The sequence below is a fragment of the Catharus ustulatus genome, chromosome 15 (assembly GCF_009819885.2).
Source record: "Catharus ustulatus isolate bCatUst1 chromosome 15, bCatUst1.pri.v2, whole genome shotgun sequence".
NCBI classification, from domain to species: Eukaryota; Metazoa; Chordata; class Aves; order Passeriformes; family Turdidae; genus Catharus; species Catharus ustulatus.
This window is the reverse complement of record NC_046235.1, coordinates 16490384-16512108: the sequence shown is the minus strand read 5'-3', so window position 1 is coordinate 16512108 and position 21725 is coordinate 16490384.

Below are 21725 nucleotides of genomic sequence, written 5' to 3'. Positions count from 1 at the left end.
CCTTCATGGTTTCAGGCAGTAGTTTCTGGTTGTTCAGTCATTGTCACACTGAGGGTCACAGGAATTTAGTTATTGGCTTAAAAGTACAAATAATATAGGTGTTAATTCTCTATTGGACTGTTTAGATTTAAGAGACCTTGTAGCAGCTGGGTTGATCTCCATTTTCCTCACTTTTAGCTGGAAGTGCTGCTGAACTCTGTTACTTACTGATAAGATTTAACAACCAACCAAGCCCAAACACAAGAAAATCCATTTCCATCGTGTTTTCGTTAATCCTGGCTCTGAGTGGAGGCAGAAGAGGCTGAGACAAAGCACTGACTGAGTGGTGCAAAATAGGGATGGAGGAATGCTGTTACAGGGATGGGAGCCTGGAGGAGCCTGGTCTGGTCCAGGGAGGGCTGGAAGGCACCAGGAGGTGCCAGTGCTGCTGTGGCATCACCATGGAGCACATCATCTGTGCTGGGGTAACCTGCTGAATTCCCCATTTTATTCCCTCCTGGCAGCAGCCTGACCCTCATCCAGCCCCATGCAATCCCAGCTTTCACCAGCTCTGCTGGTTTTTTCCAGTCATAAAAGCTGCTGTATGTTCCTAGAAAAATGAAGAAGTGTGATCCTTTCCTGCAGATGTCTGAAAAAACCAATTTACAAGTCTGCTGTGGCTTCCATGCAGTGTCCCACACAGCTCTGGTGCACAAATTAATGCTGCAGAGGAAAAAATGTATTTCTGAGGGATAAACTATTAGAGGCCCGGGGAAATATTCATTTTGGGGTGAAAGAAACCCAAACAACTAAAGCATGAAATGAAGCAAGAGGGCACAGCTGATTTTTATAACTTCATTTATGTGTTCTGTGTGTATCCTAAAGAAAAAGTTTCCTGGAATTGTGGGGTATAGCCACAATTTCTTTGACTCAGAGCTGTCATGCTGGCCTGCCCACAGTATCCATGTGTTTTCCATACATGAGCTCTTTTTATGATTAAATGCATTGAGCATGTGTAAGAGTGTGGAGCAGCTGAAATTCCAATTATTGAGTGGCTGCTAGATGGGAATTCACTTTCACCCAAAGTGTTTGAGGTGAGGACAGGAGGAAGAGGAGCCATCCAGAGACATGAGGGATGGGAACCCAGGGGCAGAAATAACCAGAAATAATTTTGGTTATTTCTGGGATGGGGAGAGGGGCCCAGAGTGATCCCACAGCTGTGTCTGGAGGAAGGGGGAAAGGAAAGATCCCTGCCCATGCCATGCCAGGGGTTTCAGCTCCTGGTAGAACAATTGGTCAGTGATTGTGCATTTTTTTGGGAGCAGAGAGGTTGGGGTTGCTCAGAACCAGCAAACCCCAGCTCCACCTGCACCAAAACCCAGCTGGAGTGGGCCTGGAACATTCAACAAAACCCCAGTGCTAAATTCTGGCATTGGATCATGCACAGATCTCCATGGAATAATCAGGGAGCACATCATGGGCTCAGACAGAAAAGGAAGAGGATGACAGGCAGGCAGAGGGTTATTTCATTTTATTCTGCTTTCAAGCCATGAGGAACTGGCTGGTAGAGGAGAAAATGTAAAAATTCAGGCTGGGAAGACAGACAGAAGCTGGCTGAGGGCGTGGGTGTGTTTGGGTCAGAGCAGGAGTGGTGTGGCAACGCTCTGAGGAGGAGACACCAAAACTATGTGGAGCCAGACAGCAGCTAGAGAGGCAGAAAATGCAACAGGAACTGGAAGGATTGTTGTTTTTTTAAATTCTTTCTCCCCAGGTCATTTTTTGGCCGACTCAGTTTTTCCACGTTCACCTTGGTTAAAGCATTATAATGCCATTCGTGCTTAGGAAAATGTGTTTATTTGTAATTAAATGCAATGTAGCCAGTCTGTATTGCACTAAAAATTCTTTGGTGACAGGAAATCTCCAATTCAGCTCAATGAAAATGTTGCCTGAGAAAGAAGTAATTAAAGCCTGGGCAAGGCTCTCATACATTGTTTCTAGGGACAGTTCCTTTTAACCCAACCTGGGTTTTTTGGGGTTTTTTTTTGTTTTTTTTTACATTTGTCACACAAGCTGCTTTGCATCTTTACCACAAAGCAGAGATTAACCTGCAGTCAAAGAGATGCCAGGATTTTTCTGAGAAAATAAAAAAATTATAAAACCAGAACAACCCACCAGTGCCATGGTTTACCTTTGTGTGATTTTATAAATAGGGGCAAGAGGGAAAGAATTCCACTTTGCCCCCAGGTCCAGACTGCTTGGTAAGAATCTCAGACACTTTAAGTAGGCGCCACAAATTGTGTAAGCCCTGACCTGCTGGCTCTCTGCCTAGTTCACATGACAGAGATATCTGATGGTTTTGGCAAGGCAGGCAGAGGTGGAAAGGTGCCTAGAAACCAACAGAAACAGGGCAGCCATCCTCAGGGGGTTGGAAAGGAAACAGATCTCTAAGGTGCTGTTAGAGTGGGATTTTTGTTGTAATAAATCTGCTTAGATGGGAAGCAGGAGGAATACATTGATATTTTGAAGGATATTTTGAGTCCCTTCAATCCTCAGGGAAGTTTTTTAATGAGCAAAGCCACTCCACTTTTAACTACAGCTCCTCTCCTTGTCTGCAGGGTTTGGGAGGGTGAAAATCAGAATAAAACACACACAGCCATTGCTTTTCTGGTGCCTTTTCAGGCAGGGCATCCTCCCCTCTCCAGCAGCGAGGTGGAGGCAGCAGCTGCCAGATGTGATGCTGCCTCAGGGCACAGTGTGAGATGAAGGCAGGAAAAGATGTTGGGTGCAGGAAGCATCACTCAGAGAATTGCTGCTCCCAAGAATTGCCCCCACCTTCTGTCAAAGTGCCTCTCTGCCCTGACAGTGCAATGTTTTCAAAAGTGAGCCTCAAAAAAGATTTGCTTATCTGCATTCAAGCACTGCTAGGAAGAAAGGAGGATGCAAGGAGTGCTTTTGATCTTCTGCCACTACAATTCCACCACTCTCATACCCACAGTGCAGCAAAGATCAGTGAAGAACAAAATCACTGAAATCCAGAAAAAGTGACGGGTGAAAAGAAGGAAAAAACCACTAAAATCTTCCTCAAACTCTTTTTTCAGCTATGACATGTTCTCTACCACTTTCCACTTTTTTCTTCACTGTATTCTCTGCTAGGCAATTGATTGGGGCTTTAAGTGCCATTAGCAAATGAAAGACACTGAAGTAATTAGGAATGGGATGTCAGAGAGGGAGAATTATTTGCTGAGTGATTTATTGATGATTAATTTTGTTCTAATGTTCTTGCACACACCGAGCTCGAATTACTCACAACCAGCTCATAACCAGGCAGTCCAAAAAGCAGCTTTGTTCTAATTGTATTCACAGAAACTCATCCTACAACTGAGCAACAGCAGGAGATTTGTCTGACTCTTAACAGGTTTTTAAAGCCTGTTCCCTTTCTGCCATATTTATTTGATTTACGGGTAAAATTTGTAAAATGGTCCCATCAGAAAATGAGTCCTTAAAGCATCTCAGAGAATCTGCAACAAAAAATATCCACCAAAGGGCTGCCCTGTGCTGTTAGTATTTGTGCTGCTGTGGTGCCTGAGGCCCCAGCTGAGATCAAGGCCCTGGTGGTGGCCAGTGCACAACAAGATAATGAGAGACAGGTTTCCCTCACTGCCCTGCCACGACCAAAAAAAAAGGGAAATACACTGGGAAAAGGTGGCTGAAGAAACAGATCTCAGCAAAGAACCCCCTTCTGCTGTTTCCAAGCCAGATCATCACTAAGATCATGAAATGTGCACCCAAAATGTCACTGCCAGGTATTGCTCAGGTGATGCTGGCACAGGTGCAGAGCTCCCAAACCACACCTTGCCTGTCCAAAATTTGAGTTTGGGACAAAACCAGCTTTGCCCTCTCTCAGCTGCAGCTTGCTGAAGAAAGAAGAAGATCCCAAAGTGAGTTTGGGCAGTGTAAAGCAAAATACTTGATGCAGAGAGAGGTAGGAGCAGAAAAGCTGCTCTGGATGGAGCAGGAGCTCCCAGAGCTCGTGCTGCTAATGAGACATCATTAGTGATTCCTTCCACTTCTCAGGTTTGATTTAGAAAATCATTTGTGGACAGTGATAGTTCACAGACTTAAGTCCTTAAACAGAAATTGTGCAGTTGATTCTGCCTGAGACAACGGGGCTGGCTCAGGGTTTATCTCCAAGGATTATTCTTGTAATTGGCCAAATGTCAATGCCTTATTATTGCTTTGCACAAGCCAAAAAAAGCTCTGTTAAATTGGGGTTAAGGCTGACCTTACAGAACAGCAATTTAGGGTAATACCAATCGCCTTACAAACACTGCATCACTAAAGCAAATCTGTTAAAATCCAAGAGGTCAAAATTAAGGTTAAAATTACAGAAAAAGAAAACATGTTTTAATGGTATGGAAATTCCATGCAAACATTCCTGGCTCTGCCAACTTCAGAAGAAATTCTCATGTGAAGTAGCTGTTTTTTTTAAGTCATCATCAAATGTCATTATCATTTTCTCTCAAGAGAATGTTTGCTGTCACTAAAAACTCTCATTCTGCTGGGATAATCAGAGAAAAGAGGAGTTTTTGATATGAGAAAGTACTCCAAGAACTTTCTATGTTTAATCAGAGTAAATCAAGCAAGGTTTATTTAGGCAGAGGATATGATTGTTCCTTATAAACATCACAGTTTACCAACAGGGAAGGGCATGAAAGCACAATGGTAACACAAGAAAAAATGGGAATAAATTATCCAGGGGTGAACTTAGCTCTGAGTGAGGAGAATCCTTGCTGGCAGGGCACTGACATCCTGAAATAAGTTTATATTCTGAGATATTTGGGAAGGGAAAGTTAGGAATATTCTGAATTATTTGGAAAGGGAGAGCTACAAGTTTAATTATTAAAGTACAGATTGATAAATTCATTCAATTTAATTGCATTGAGGGGTTTCCTGTGACCATTCTGAGCTGAGGTAAAAGACCCCTGAGCTTTCTCCTTGTCCATGACACAACTGATGCCAACAGCTGGTTCACAGGAGAGGGAAGCAAGAATTCATCTCTGTTTAGAGCTGCCAAGGCTTCATAGCTATTTGAATCAGATTTTTTTAGAAAAATAACAAAAACCATGGGCATTCAACTGTGTACAAATTAATACTTCATCATGGCTGAGATCAATGGGAAATGGCAGCCAGTCTGAGACGTGGAATTCGTGGGGCATTCCCGAGGGAATTCTCTGTATTTGCTGTTTTGGCAGCTTCTACCAACTTTCAGTTACTAAGAAAAACATGGGAAAAAATGACCATTAAGGCCATAAAATGAATTCAAATATAGCCCTTGTGTGAGATTTCTAGGAATTTTAATTTAATGGGGAATGTCTGTAATGTTCTAGTAAATGTTTCTGGACAAGGGAAGTCAGATGTGGAAGGCAAAATTTATTGAAGAATCCATTCCTTCTTTATTTTAAGTTCCACAAGATTAACTGCTTCCCTTGTAAGTTTTTGGAAAGTTAATTCTGCCATCAAAAAGTAATTGCTGCATTTACAGGGAGAAGGATTTAACAAGCACAAGAAAATGAATGAACCTGTGCTCATATGAAGCATCCAAGTTCAATCATTCATTTCACAGTGAAAAGCATTTTCATGGCAGGGATTTTTAAGTGTTTCTGGTATTTATGAAAGGATGGAGACCCTGAACTTCTCACATGACTTTTTAAGTCTCAATACAGAGCAAAAAATAATAATCTGCCTTCAGAGTTGCTGTTTTCAAGGAGGATTCCTTTCCCTGTTTCCACAGCAAGTCCTGTGAGGGGAACTCAGATGGAAGAAACTCTCCATAAATACAGTGAAGGGAAAAGAGTAAAATGAGTGAGGGTTGGCTGTTCTGAGCCCATCCAGGACTCAGGGAGGTTCCCAATTCCTTCTGAAATCCCTCAGAGCATCACAGCCCTTCTGCTCAGCCAGGAGAAATCAGCTCACCCCCTTTGGCATCAAGGCAGCCACAGGTTGAGGTTTTCTCTCTGCAAACTTTGATACAAATAATTACTTTTTTTTTTTTTTTTTTTCCCTTAAAGGCTTAGGAAACATCCTGAAGAAGTTTAGGAGAAGCTGAGATATTTACACTTCCTTTAACTCCCTGATTTTAGTGCACAAATCCCTGTGAGTCTCTGTGTTGTTCCACATTTGATGGAACAGAGGAAATCACTGAGTGTTGGAATATTCCCATTTTTGGGGCAGTGGGGTTGTCCCACATTTGGCAAGGGAGGAATGACTCCTGCCTTCAAATTTTCCTTTTTAGAACCCAAATCATTCCATGACTCCATGATTTTATAAATTTGTTCCTTCCTAAGAGTAGCTCAGGTGAGATTTCATTTCACTTCCATGGATGGGATTGATTTTCCTAAAATGCAGCAACATTATTTCCACCCCTGCCATTTTCTGTTAAATCAGGCAGCTCTTACCAGAATTGTGGAATTGAAGAAATCCACATCAGTTCCTCCTATTTATTTCTGCTTCTATGATTTAAAAAAAAATAAAATAATAAAACTCTTTTATTACAAAGTGCATTTCAAAGGCCTTGGCTTGTTACTCTACAATTAGTGATTTTGTGTTAGCACCCCAGGCCCAGAGCCAAATCATAAAAATAAAGGGGAGAGGATGAAATGTGCACACTTTTTGTGATACCATCAGAGGTAAACAAAGCAAAGGCACCAACATGAGGCTGCCAGGACTAATTATTGGGTGGGATGTGAGGCACAGAGTGAACAAAGAATGGGAAAAAGCATCCAGTGTTCCATGGCTGCACTTCATAGGTGTCCACAGGACACTTCTCCCTGAATTCTGGCACGTTCAGCTGCCAGGGGTTACTCACTTGTAAGGCTCTGTCACCTTTTAATCTTGGATATTGAATATTCTTTTATCCCACAAGAAACCTAAACCCTCACAGTGCTGGAATATTTGTTAACCAAAAAGTTTTCTAAGCATGGAGGGAAAAAAATTCATTTTCTAAGAATGGAGACTGAAGTTATAATAAAAGTGAAAGCTCACACTGACATTTTTTATTAACAGGGATTTTTTTTCCACTTTCTCAATACTTGTTGAGGGTCAGTACCTTTCAGCATTCTACCTTTCTGTAAAATATTTCTGAAATTAATTCATGTGTTCAACAATTGATAGAAATGCATAGGAAGAGCAACTATGAACATCCTTCCCTAGAAAGCAAAATATACAAATAGCATTAAATGAGATGTGGGGTTTGGTATAGAAAACACTGCAATAATTGGTGAAATAAGAATTTTTTTTTTATTTGAAGCAAACGTTTTTGCACAAGGGTTGAAATTAGATGTGTGATACTGTTAGATGGGGTAAATCACAGTTTACACATTGCAAAAGGGATCCTGTGTCAGTTCTCAAACATTTCCACTTGAGGAAATAGATTTTCTCATAGATAATTCTTCCTTGCTTTTGATTATAAAATATCTCATGTGTATCTAGAGTAATTTGCTTGCATGGGATCCAAGTGCGAGCAGGAAACAATTCAGACTATTTTACATTGTCTATTAATTAAAGCAGAAAGAAATTAGGAGGGGTCACAAAAATGTCATCCCTTTGAACCAACCTCAAGCTGCAGAGGAGCAGCCCATAAAGGGCAGCAAAAGCTGTGAGACACAGAATAAAACACCTGAGGTCAATGACTGTGAGGTGCAAATGAGGCCCAGGACACACCTTGTGCTGAGTGAACGGTCTGTTTATTAATAAACACACACTGGTATGTGCAAAACAATATTTTTCCGTGCTCATCCTGAGTCAAGTTAAGCAGCATTTAAGCTGGGGTTTAATTGGGTTTTTTGTAGGCAGCAGCTCCGTTTGAGACATTGGGATTTGGAGGAACTCTTAAGAGCTGGAATTTTCCAGTGCTGCAACTTTGCTTCAGGGGGTCTTGGCTTTTATTGAATGGTCCTTGGATAGGAGCAAAATAAAACATGGCCTTGGCAGGGACTGGGATAACGTAAGAGGGAAGGACAATGGTGCAGGAGTCCATGGCACCAAATCAAAGGCAGGAGTTGTTACACTCATCAGAGTGAAAGTAGGGAGGAAAAAAGCAGCAGCAGCAGGACATAGCTGTGAAAACAGAGCCATTGTTTTTGTGTTGGACTCAGCACCTCTCACTGGCACTTTTATATCGAAGCTCTTGTCCTGACAACTCATTTACCTCCAATAAGAAATGGATATTGGCGCATTCCTGAGTCACTAACTAATAAACCAGCACTAATTGCAGAGAGGGAGGAGCAGAGCAGGGCTGTGGGATATTTATTTGGGTGGCTGATAGCGCTGCTGAGCCCTGAGAGGGGAGGCTGAGCTGATGTGTTTTGCAGACAGAACTGTTTTCCTGACGGAGCATCACATTAATGAGGCAAACTCTGACTTTTGCACAGTGCACAGATCAAGACATAAATATCAGGGTGTGACCCAGCAGAGGAAAATCCTCTAAAGACTCGTTGAAAGATGTGGTATCAAATGAATTGCTTGCTTCTTAGAGACTGCTTTGATATTTATTGGTTCAAATTGCTCCACTGACTCACTCTTGCATAAGCTTTCATGCCCCATTTTAATCTTGACATTTCGGGAAGCCAGGCTGAGGCAGGGTAATGACTGGGTTTACAAAGGATCAAAATGAAAAAGAAGAAGCTGGGCTGTAATAATTATAACCTGTGCAAAAAAAAAAAAAAAAAATTAAAAAAATATATGTGCATTGAGAAAACAGAGTGAGAAATTATCATCCTGTAATGAACAGGGCAGCAATGCCAAGATGTTTAGAAAATAGAGTCATGACTTTGGGAAATCAGGCAGTGCTGGATCTGTATTTCAAGGTACATAAATAGTTTTAGTGTCTGTCTGGGAGTGTCATCTTCTCCACAATCTCCTGAAGTCCCATGGCTGAGATCTTGGGGGTTTATCTGGCAAATAAACTTCACTTGCTCCCTGAATTCGGGGGGCATGGGACAACAAGGGAGTAGGGAAGGCACTAAAAGGGGTAAAATCTACCTTAACCCTTCCAAAATGTCTTCCAGCTCTGCAGCTTCTATTTCTCTTCTATTAGTATGTGTAAAATCAGATTTATTGTTCAATACCAGGCCTAACTGTGAACTTAACCCAGTGCACTCCATCCAACAGCACCAGTGGAGAATGGGATAAAATATGGGATAAATGTCAGACACTTGGGGGAAAACCTGCCCTATCACATCTTGGAAGGGCTGGTTTGGGGTAAAACAGGGCAAAGCAAGACCAGGTCAGCTTTCACATTTTTGGGGATCTCTGGGATGTTGTGTCTTGGCCTTTTCCCATTCCCTGGACATGGATAATGAGGGATGAGTAATGGGGAGAGCTGGTGCTCACTGGGACAAAGAGCACCCAGCACTTCTAAAACTCCAGGACTGAAAGCATTCCTGAAGCAAACCCTTCTAATAAGGGAAAATACCAGCGTGCTTCAAATATTAGTAAACAAATGATTCAAAGCAGCCTCTGAGGCCCACAAGGGCAGTGATTCACAGCCTCAGGAATTCGTGCCAGCTTTAATTCTCACCTGAACAATCCCTGGAGCTGCTGGATGCACTGGAGCAGCCTGCAGCTCCCTCTGTGCCCCTGCTCAGCCTCACTGCCTGGACATGCACTTGGGAGCTGAAGCAGTGGGAATGGGATCAGAAATAGCTGTGGTTAACCCAGTCATTCAGAGAAATGTGCTCTGCACTCAGAGCAATTGTGCCCTCTTGGAGCTGGGGCTGCTTCTTGTTTTCCATTTGCTCGTGAGATCTCAGCTTCCTTTAATCACATCACAGCCTCAGAGCAGCACCCCTCCAGGGCAGAGATTTCTCTGTGTTTCCTGATGTATATATGTCCTGGTTTGGAGGACAGGTGTCTGCTGAGAAAGGCAGGAGCTTCTCTTTGAAATGGAGAATGTAAACCCCCTCCCTCCAAATTATTATCATTTTGAAATCAAGGGGCTCTCAGGCAAAGAGATGGGAATTAGGAATAACAGTTCTTTACTAGGGAAATTAAAATAGAAATACAGCACTACAAAGAACAAACTCCAAACCCTGACACAGTCAGAGTACAGCCTGACACCCGTCAGGCAGGGTGTTGGCAGCAGTCCCATCCCATGGTGGCTGCATCCTCCTGCAGTGACAGATGTGGCTCAGTTGGAGCAGTGCTCCTGTACAAGGTGCAGTTTCCCTCCGGAGCTCCAGTGGGGATGTGGAGAAATCCGGTTTTCCTCTGGAGTCCAGAGGAGAAAGGGACTCCCTTAGTGTCCCAAAACCTCTGTTTTTATCTTGGTAAGAAATGTTGGGCTCTTCCCCCTGGCTGGAGCAACTCCCAATGGGATGCAGTAATTTTATCAGTGCCACAGTGGGACTCAATGGCCATGAGCAGAAAATGACTGGCTGGAGGAAGGATGGGGTGTGAAAAGATAAAGAACACTGCCCCAGCTGGTTTATAAACCATGGCCATGAACAGGAGATATCCCATGAGATAAAGAACACTGCCCTGCCTGGTTTCAATGGATGCCCATTAGCAGAATATCTCCCACAGAGATCAGGATCACTGCCCCACCCTCAACAGATGGTGATAGAACAGATACCTTTTATTACACCCTGTATTGTAACTCCAGACAATATAAATTGTCCAATGTTGTCCATATATGATTGTTCAGAGTTCTCAGAAAAGCCTGCAAGGAAAAGAAGGAAGGCCCATGTAGAAAATTCCATGTATTTGCCTGGAGCAGATGCACAATCCATCCCAATAAACTGCATTTCAGGTAAAATTTCATTGCAGATGTGCAGTTTACAAGCACAACACAGTTTGGGTTAATAAATTGTTTTGGAGAGTGCCACTTGAAGTTGTTTTTCCTTCTTTATTACTGTTCCATGTAATACTAGGAGGTGGTGTTGAAAGCTGGAGTAAAAGGATGCTGTTATGATGGTGTGACCTGAGTTTTCCTATACATCTTGGGCTGGATAAAATTTTCACCTAGCTCATAAATTAGGTAAAATCATGCTCTTGATCTTGCCAGGGAAACATGGGAATCAATCTGTTTATGCCAGGTCTATTCTGCACAAGCACAAAAATAACTTGGAGCAGAATAAATCCAGCATAGTCAGGTTGCTTATTGTTTCTCATTATTTTGGAGTGTAAAAGATAAAAATAAAAATAAAAAATGGAGGTAGAATGACAATGACCTTTCAAGACTTGACTTTTCTGTTTAAAGTTTGTCTAAAATGCATTCCTTCAAATCAATTAATTAGTGACCACCTTCCCCAATAAAGAACTGCACCTGTTGGATCAGGGAAATGAATATTTCAGCCTTCATATTTGGAGTATTCATCCCTAAGAACAGAGAGGAATTTGGAGTGGTTCTCTGACCTCTGACATCCAGAGCAAAGCAAAATGCAGCAAGATGTGCAAATAAATGGAGGTTTTAATGGTGCTTTAAAGCTTTTTATTGGTGTTCCATTGCACCTTTTGGCAGAAATTGAGTACCAGGTTCTCCCAGCTGTTGTCTAGCTGGGAATAACTACTTTAAACTTGTGTGAACAGGATGGAAAGGCACAAAACTACAGCCCCCACACTTAATCTGGTTTTGTCTTTCTCTGGATATCCATAATTTTACATCAAGGCCAAATATACCCTGAGCTTGGGTTCAGACATAAAGGAAGGAAAACCCTGGAGGTGTCAGTTCATAAAGCAAAGTGTGGAGATGTGATCACCCAACCCAGAGCCATAAATGCTCCCTGATTATTGATTCCCCCTCACTTGGAATGAATCCTCCCTGGAAGCGCTCAGAGCGTTAAATACCGTTGATCAACATTTAATATAGATCAGCCTTGATAGAGATCTAGGCTGGGCTTAATTTCTTTTAGCCCGAAAACTCCCACCTCCCTGAAAACATGTGATTAAACTGTTCTGATTTCTGTTTCAGATGAAGAACTCTGTCTCCACCGAAAACAAAAGAAGGTTCTGTCGCAAGACAAATTGAATCAAATTCTCCAGGAGTTTTCCAGTTCAATTAAGCTGTGGGATAGTCCCTATCTTAGGTGCAAATCTCTCTGTGCATTACAGGACCACAGACAGGGATGTGGCAAAAGGTAAAACCGGGAGTTCTGTCTTTCAGGGCTCGTTGGAGACACTTGTAATCTGGTTTTATTGGTGGTACCCTCCCCAGCATAATGAACTTTGATGAAATAGCTGTGGCGCCTGTGAAGCTGAGCAGGCTTTGCCAGGGAAAGACCTCCCATGAACAAAATCGCCCAGGCAACAACTCCACACTGCAGCCAAGCCAGAAACTCTGGCAAAGTCACCTCTTCCCATCTCTCAGCTCCTGCCATTCTCCTTTTCAAGCTTTGTATACTAAAAAAAAAGAATAAAATAAAATTAAAAAGGAAAAAGGATGCCTGCTTATGTCCGCAGCTGAGGGATAGAGCTTAAAAACAAAAATAATAAATTTTGTGAGAATCCAGTGCATGGCTGAAAATGGCTCCAGGTTCAGCAGCCAGCAAAGTTCCAGGGAACATAAGACTCCTCTGAGTTAGTTCACTGTCTAAGGAAATGAATCTGTGGAAGACTTTAAATAGCAATATTTTCAATTCAGCAAAGTTTCCACCCCCTGCCAGACTTGGAGAGATGGGAATAGGACTCTGTAAATTCATCACTCTTGTTTTTAAGGAGTTGGATCCGGGGAGCACAAACATTTAATAATGGATATAATTAAATTCTTTGCTAGTTAGTTTGACTCAGGAGCCAATTGGCACCATAATGTCATTTCATTTACATAAAAGATGTAGTAATTCTGATTCAGAGAACTGTGATTTCACAGAGCTGGAAGTGCAGATGAAATAAAGGTAAAAGAGATCAGGTTTAGGAATATCTCCCTGATAACTTGTCTCAGGTTTGGAGTTTAGATATTCAGACTCTGGTATTTTATAATAAAACTCCAGTCCAAGTCAGCTCCAAGCACAATCATTTCAGTATAACAAATTTGGGCACTTCAGTTTCCAGATGATGAAATGGAGATACCTTCAAGTGACCTGATTTTGATAGATGATATTAAATCAAGCCTGAAAATCAGACTCCCCTTGTGGTGGAAAACCTGTGGGATCAACAATGACATTTCTGCTGTCTTGGTGATGAGCTGTCCTAAGGATGCATTTTCAGTGAATATGAAGGGACCTTTGAAAACTTCACTAAAGTTGATCCAGATGTTTAATCTGACCATCACCAAGCTGGTTCATCTCTACACATAAATAAATTCTCATTTTGGTTGAGAGTGAAAATGCAGCACTTCCTTCTTTGTCTTGGGTTTTTTATGTAAGCATTAAATTATTTTAAATCAGCAGCACTGAGGAAAGATTTCCAAGATTGCTTTTTGTTGGGAATTTTCATTTTGAAACAGGCTTCATGCTTTAATAGGATCCTTCCCAGCAACACTTGAGGGAGTAGCATCTACAAGGAGACAAATATGAATTGAAGTCAAATCACAGGGATTTACTGGGAATGTTCAGAGCTTCAACCTCCATTAGGGCTCCTCAGGTCATGAAAAAAAGGTTGAGTGGAAATCCTGGCTTAAAACAGCTTTTCTTCTCCTTCTCTGCCTCCAGACACTCATCCCTTTGCCCTGCAGCTTCCTCAGTTATGTATCCCAAGAGAATGAAAATATTTGGAATTTTTAAAAAGGCCATTTTTTCACAGTTTTGCCCTAATCCAAGTGAATTCCCTGGGCTGGTTCCATTCCCTGCTCTGGCACAGAGGGGAATTTGACACCCACAGGATGGGAAAGAGGAATGGGATGAAAGGAAGGACAGGAGTGAATGGCTGAACTGCTCCTGGTGCTGAACTCTGCAGGGTCCCACTCTGTCCTACCAGGCTTTGGGGGGTTTAGCTCTTCCTGAGGCTGTGCAATCTTCTATCCACCCACAAATGGCAGATTTAGTCCCTAAAAGGACTTGGAAGCACTTCAAGAGCTCAGCTCATCCTTTCCCCACCCAGCAGAAGGATCAGCTGTGTCCTTGGGGCTGCTGTACCCACCTGGACAAAGGATTGTGTGCAGGGATGAGGGAGCCAGGTCTGGGACATTCCAAAATCCCAAGGCTGGTCAGAGCTGGGGGCAATCATTACCCTGACAGAAAGACAATGACCTTTCAAGAGTTGATTTTTCTGTTTAAAGTTTGTCTAAAAGGCTTTCCATGAAATCAATTAAGTAGTGACTTACCCAATAAAGAACTGTACCTGTTGTATCAGGGAAATTAATATTTCAGCCTTCATATTTGGAGTATTCATCCTTAAGAGAAAGGAATTTGGAGTGGTTCTCTGACATTTGATATCCAGAGCAAAGCAAAATGCAGCAAGATGTGCAATTAAATGGAGGTTTTGATGGTGCTTTAATGTTTTTTATTGGTGCTCCATTGCACCTTTTAGCAGAAATTGAGTACCAGGTTCTCCCAGCTGTTGTCTAGCTGGGAATAACTACTTTAAACTTGTGTGAAGAGGATGGAAAGGCACAAAACTGCAGCCCCCACCAGGGTCTGGGCCATTCCCAAATTGCCAAGGAGACTCAGGCTGGCCAGATCACCCCGAGCTGGGAGCAGTCATGACCCTGCCTGTGGCCAGAGCCTGAGATTGTGCCCTCTCCACAATAAATTCCTGATTGCTCATCAAAGCTTCGGGATGTTTGTGGCCAAGGATCGGTGACTTAGTTTCTCATTGTCTGCATGTCAGTGGGCTCAGTTTCCTAATTGTCCCGAGGCAAATTAAATTCCAGCTCTGGCACCCAAAGGAAACTGCGAGCAGCGATTGTGTGGCTCTCACCCCAGCACTGCAGAACAGCTCCTTGTCTCTTTTACCTGCAGAAACTAAAAGTACGTGGTGCCCTTTTAATCTGGAAACAAAAGAGAACAAAGGCAAACAAATGGAGGCCAAATTATCTCGCCTTGAGATCTGAGTTTTCTCCGTATTGAACTTCTGGTACCTCCTTAATGAGCCCGGGTTGTTGCTCGCTAGTGAGCGAGAACAAAGCAAAGTGACTCATGCTGCCTTGTTATTGTTACATAATCTATACAAGTCATTTATTTTTATGGTTAATTACTGGATTAGTTAAGTATATTGGAAATGTAAAGAGATGTGGAGTTGGGAGAGATTCAGTGTCTGGAAATCTGTGCAGGATGGCTGTGGGCATCCAGAGATAAATCTGTGTGAAGAGCAGCTCTTTTCAGGGCTGATAATTTGAATTTAGCCCTGTGTGTGCAGCTGGGCTCCCTTCAGCCTCAGCAGGCACTCAGCTTGGGCAGAGCCTTTTTTAGAGTGGCAAACCCTCCTTTTTTACCTCTTGAATAATTCCTGCTGAGGGAACCCAGAGCCAAGATGTGATTCCTGCTCACAGGAGCACAGAGGATCCCCAAAATCACTGTCTGTATTAATCACCACAGAGCAGAGGATGTGCTGTAAATCTTCCCAACTCAGCTGCCAGAGGTCGGTTTGTGTCTTTTTTATTAAAATGCAGCTCCTCAGAATTGGCTGGGTGCACCTCACAGCCAAGAATGCATTCAAAGTCACAAAAGTGACCTAAATTGGGGTTACCTGCTGAGACATCACCTGAATATGGAACTCCTGCCCTGTTTTTATTGTAATGACCAATTAAGGACCAGCACCTCAGAAACCTCAGGTGGCAGATTCACAGGGAGCAAGCACAGCCCTGAGATAAATCTGTGTGAAGAGCAGCTCTTTTCACACCATTTGAATTTACCCCTCTGTGTGCTCACCCTGCAGCAGACAGACACCCAAGCACACACTCAAAGTCACAAAAGTGACCTAAATTGGGGTTACCTGCTGAGACATCACCTGAATATAGAATTCCTGCCCTGTTTTTATTGTAATGACCAATTAAGGACCAGCACCTCAGAAACCTCAGGTTTACAGGGAGCAGGCACAGCCCTTGCCAAGCTGCCCTGTCCTTTCCAGGGTCACCATCACCGAGGGTTTGGTGCCCAGCACCGACCCCTCCTCACTGCCAGGAGTGGATTGGGAGCAGGGTTAGTTCAGTATATTGGAAATGTAAAGAGATGTGGGGTTGGGAGGGATTCAGTGTCTGTAAATCTGTGCAGGATGGTTGTGGGTATCCAGAGATAAATCTGTGTGAACAGCAGCTCTTTTCAGGGCTGATCATTTGAATTTACCCCTCCTCACTGCCAGGGGTGAATTGGTTAGGTAAGTACATTGGAAATGTAAAGAGATGTGGGGTTAGGAGGGATTCAGTGTCTAGAAATCTGTGCAGGATGGCTGTGGGTATCCAGAGATAAATCTGTGTGAACAGCAGCTCTTTTAATCATTTGAATTTACCCCTCAGAGCTCCCTGCTTTCCACACAGCTCCACTTCAAAGGAAATGCCCAGCACTGCTCTAACAGCGTGTGCTGAGTGGGGTGGGCACTCACAGGCTCTTCTTTTGGGTCTTTTGAAAACACATTTTTATTTAACCTCTGCTTTGACCCAGCACCCGAGTGTGTTGCCCAGATATGCTCCATTTCAGTTTATTTAACCAGAATGTTTGCTTACTCAGTGACCACTGGAGGGGAACTACTGCTCTTATTAATTCCACAATGGGTATTTGTTGCTTCTTGTTTTCTGACATTTTCTTGATGGCCATAATTGCAGAGTTCTTGTTTTCAGATAATAAATGCACGTGTCTATTTGCTCAGGTATTATGTAATTGATGCCCAGCTATTAATTAAAGATCTAGACTCAATGTCTCTGAGCCTGCCTCCGGATATTTGTCCTTATTGTGTCATACCTTGGGTGCACAAACAGGGAAACCACAGGGCAGCTTTGCAGGGCACTGCTCCTTCCCTTTAATAAAGCAGCCTAAACTCAGGAGCTGCAAAGGAGGATTATACAGAGCGAGGAATATTTTTCTGATGGGATTTTGATTCTTCCTTCTTTCCCTGTGCTGCCAGCATTTTCCTTCAGAAGCTGACACGCAAACATAATGAGCTGTTTGCTCTGCACTGCTCTCCACAGGCCCTGCACGCTAAAATGAGTTTATTTTGCTTTTATTGCTGTTGCTGTTAATAGCAGGGCAGGCTCTAGCTGGCACTGGGAGCAGGGTGAAGATTTCATGGGTGAAAAGAGAAATCAGAGATTGCAAATTCACTGCAGGGAGATGATGGATTGGTTGCTCTCGTTCCCCGGAGCCCATTTGGGAAAATATGTTATACGATCCTGTGAACAAATTGTTACTTTTCCAGACAAGTCTGTTTTCTGTGTAAACACTTTTACTGTAGCAATGTACAAGAACAACACTTTCAATCCAAAACTCAACAAAAATAGACACCCCAGAACATTTGGAACTTGTTAAACTCCAGAAGGGAGGAAAAAAAAAAAAAAAAAAAAGAAAGGCTAAAAAAAAAAAAGCTTTCCACTTTTAAATGTTCTGATTTTTATATTTTTAAGGGTCTAAAAATGAAACTGGATCCCCACATATTGTGAAGCAGGGAGAGGCAGAAATTGTTTTGAGTCCACTTAGTGAGAAGTCATTCCCTCTGAAGAGCAAATTAATGAGCTTGGGAAGGCAGGATTGGGATCCTGCCCTTTCATGGATTTCCTGTTCCCCTCAGGAAAATCCCTGAGCACCTTTGTGACTCAGTTTCCCCAAAATGAGAAAGCACCTCCAGAGCAGGCAGGAGGATGGAGCAGGGCAGGGTTGGTCCCAGCAGGTGCAGCCCTGGGCTCACGGGGGCTCCTCTCACAAATTCTGCTCTGCAGCCAAAGGGTTGGGTGGAAAAGAAGCGGTTTTGGTGTGTTGTGATGGCAAACCTGCCCAAGAATTTGCATTGAGACACTTCAGGGTTGTGTCAGTGCGGTTACAGTAATTTCACAGTTATAAGCCGCACTGAGTATAAGCCGCACTTCTGGGTGCCAGCAACTTTTCATTCTTTGTCCATATATAAGCCACACCTGATTATAAGCCACACTCTGGGTTCAGACCAAAATTTTAGTCAAAATGGTACAGCTTATAATTGTGAAATTAGTGTAAATGTCTCATTTTGCAGCTGTGCCACTGTGCTGATCTTTTCAGAGCCGAGTCCTTCAGCTTTTCCATCCTTCTGCAGGCACTGGGCATTGCTTAAAGCTGCTAAAACTTTTAAAATACAGTTTTACTTGAGAAGAAAACGTGATTTCTTCCTGTCCTCAACAAAAGGGCCATCACTAAAGTTTGGTTCTCATCCCTCTGAGCAGTCACAGCCCCCCAAAGACAAGCAGAGGAATTATCTGAGCAAAACTGAAATCACCAATTTCATTTTACACCTGGGAGTGCTGTCAGCAGCTCACGGTGAGCACGTGTTAAAATAAGGAATTTAAATAAGGAATTAGCATTTTAACACGTGTTAAAATAAGGAATTAACATTTTAACACGTGTTAAAAAATCGAATTAACATTTTAACATGTGTTAAAATAAAGAATTAACATTTCTGATTTAATCCAGAGCTGGAAAAGCCAGGATACAAAATTTTTTTTTTTTTTTTCCATTCCTTAGACAAATGAAATCTTTTGTTTCTGGAGCTCCTAGAGTCCTCATCTCTTTCAGTATTTGGGTTACTGGGAGGAGCTGCAGCCCAGAGCTGCTGTGGTTTGGAGGGGCTGCTGCACCTCACATTTCCACACACTGAATATACACACAGCTCCTGACAAAATCACCAAATTCTGCCTTAATTCATCCTGCACAACAAAATGAACCCCATGAGAACACTGGCATAAATAATCCCTTGGCTGCCCCAGGCTCAGCCTCTGAAGGTTTCAGAACTTTTATCCCAGTTCAGATAATATTGCCAAAACTCAGGCTGTCGTCTCTATAAAGTAATTGCCTGTCCAAGTCTTTACAGCCTCTACACAGGTTTAATAACGAGTAATTAGTTGAATAAGTCCAATTAATGCCTTTGTACAGATCTGAGATTGGAGTAGGATTGTAGGTCAAGTTTAATTTTAAAATCCATTAGAATTTCTATCAGCCTGAACACACCCAGGGCAATGCTATTATGGGCTTTCCCATGAACACAGATGAATCATGACTTGGACTCAGAGCCCAGATCTAGCAGTGCATGTTTAAATCTCTAAAGCTATCTAGAACTGGAATATTCTCTGCAAATGGGGCCTCTTTTTTTTTTAATTTCTAAAAAAAAAAACCCCTTCTCTAGAGCCAGTGTCACCTATGAAAGAGGAAGTTATTGCAAGTGGAACAGAGAAACCCTGAGTGTGAGTTTTGTGTCAGATGATGCTGTACAGAGAGATCCACACCTGAGCAAGGCTGGGCTTTCCAGAAGCTGCTGAGATTTTAATTTCAATTTTCATTTTAATTGTAATGGGTGACTCTGGTGCTGCAGGGCTCTGGAGATTCTCTCCCAGCACTTTTCTTTCTGAAAAGCAAAATTTGCCTTTAAGATTAACGGGCCAGGCCAGGAAAACTTCACAGCCCTCTGGACAAAATGTTGTGGAGCCATTAGAGACACAAAAGGAGAGCAGTGTTTTGCAAGGCAGCTCATTTACTGAATGCCATTAGGAGCTCCTGCACCTCCCTGGTGTGTTGTTCTCATTATTAAAAGATAGACAATATTACACTAATTGCAGATGAGTGTTTTAAGTGCTGGTTTTTATCCTTTATCACTCCTCTGGGTGATCAGAGCTATCTTTTCTTGTCCCTCCCTGACAAATTTCCTCCAAAGTGGCTTTATATGAATGATTAAATTAATTACTGTCTGTCCTGGATCACTAGCAGCTGGATTCTGATATTAAAGTTAAGTTTTAAATTGTTTCTTTTTATTTCATTGGCATTTTTCACTGAGCTGAAAGGAGGATCCCAGGGAGATTGTTGCTCATTTTGTCAGATTCCCATTCTGAAGGTTTTGGGTTAATAATAAAAGGAATTCTAATTATAAATCACATTTCTAGCTAGGAAAATTTAAATATTAATAATAACAATAATAATAAATAGTGATAATAATATATAATAATAGCTGTTATTTGATTGTAGGTCGTTCAGGCGATCAAAAATGTCACTTTATGACTTGGGCCCTGCCATCCTCACAGCAGTGACATCCAGAGCTCACTGACATTTTTTGTGATTTGAAGGTTGTTCCCTGCTAAGTTTAGAGATTGTCCCTCAATTCTTCTGCTGGACAAGGAGAAATGCACTTTAGGTGAGGTGAACTGACAACCATCACCTCAGTGGGTTATTATATTGTTTATGGCATGCAATTTAAAAGCCAAATTTTCCAACAATTTATGGATGCAATTATGCACCTAATTTGCACAGTTATTTTAGACTGATGTATAATATTGGCTAACTGCAAGTTCAGCTGGGCTAACAGGGCTGGAACAGCCCCAAATGTTCCCTGGTGTGTTTTTCCAGGGGATGATGCCACATTTAACATAATCTCTTCTAACTGCAGTGAGCAGTAAGTCAACCCTGCTAATAGCTTCACACCAGCTAAAGCCACATTATTTTTCAAGGTGAGAACATCCATTATTCTCCAGGGAAGAAATCTCCTCTGACTTTGTAGTTGGGCAGTAATGGTCAGAGAAAAAATCAGCAGCACTGAGCTGCTCCTTTTGAAGGGAATTTTCATCTGGGTTTTCCAAGTGACACAGAATTCGTGGATATATGGATGGATTCGGTATCAGTAAGGATTTTAGCACTTTTCTCAGAGCCTCTGAAGGGTGCAAAAGGCCCCAGCCTTGGGAATCCACCCTTGCCATGCACAGCACAGAAAATGAAAAGTGCTGCAGTTCCTGCTGTCAACCCTGCCCAGAGCCAGGCCAGCCATGGGGACAAAACTGATGTTATTGAAGGATTTTCAGGAAGCTGCTTCAAAAACTCGAGATGAAACCTGCTGAGGGTTTGGCTCTGCCCAGTGCCACAATGGGGAGGTGAGAGCTGGAGGTTTCCCAGGGGAGGGGTCTCTGCTGCTGTGAGAGCCCCAAACCCCCTGATGGCAACAAGAAAACAGGAATAAATAGAAAAGAGCAGCTCTAGCACCCTAATAACTCATCTTGGTGGTTACTGAGTACTTCCACAGCTCAGCTGAGCTGAAATCTTCATAAAAGAGGCTGAGCTGAAGAGGATCCATCTGAAACTGGATCCCAGGGATGTATGGGGAGCCCATCTGGCTGTGAATCACTGACAGGGCTCTTGTCTGACTGCATCGTGTAACAGAGGGATCACATCCCATGGCAAGACAGAAATGACTCATTTAATTTCATGGTAAGAGAAATCCTGGATTAAACTGAAGTTTTAGGAACTCAAGCCACTCGTATGTGTTCACTTTGACTTCATGGTCTTGAAAATCCCTCAAATAGCTTTGAAGTGAGGTTAGTTAGTAAAAATAATAAAAAAAAAAACCCTAAGTTAAATTCAGACATACAAATACCTGACCTGAATGAACACTTCACAAATATAATTCAAATAACAAATGAACAGCACGGCACAAAACAACATTGTGATGATTATGGAGCTTAAAACTATTTTCTCCAAGCTTGCCTGCCTTCAAAGATATTTAAAACTTGCTTCTCCTCCAGCATGTATTAGTGTCAATCAAAAATAACTCTGCTCAGGTCAATGGATTTACACAATTGCAAAATTAGTATAAGTGAGAGGACAATCAGAGCTTTTGTATACTACAAAAATCTCTGCTAATAGCAACAGCAATAGAGAAGGAGG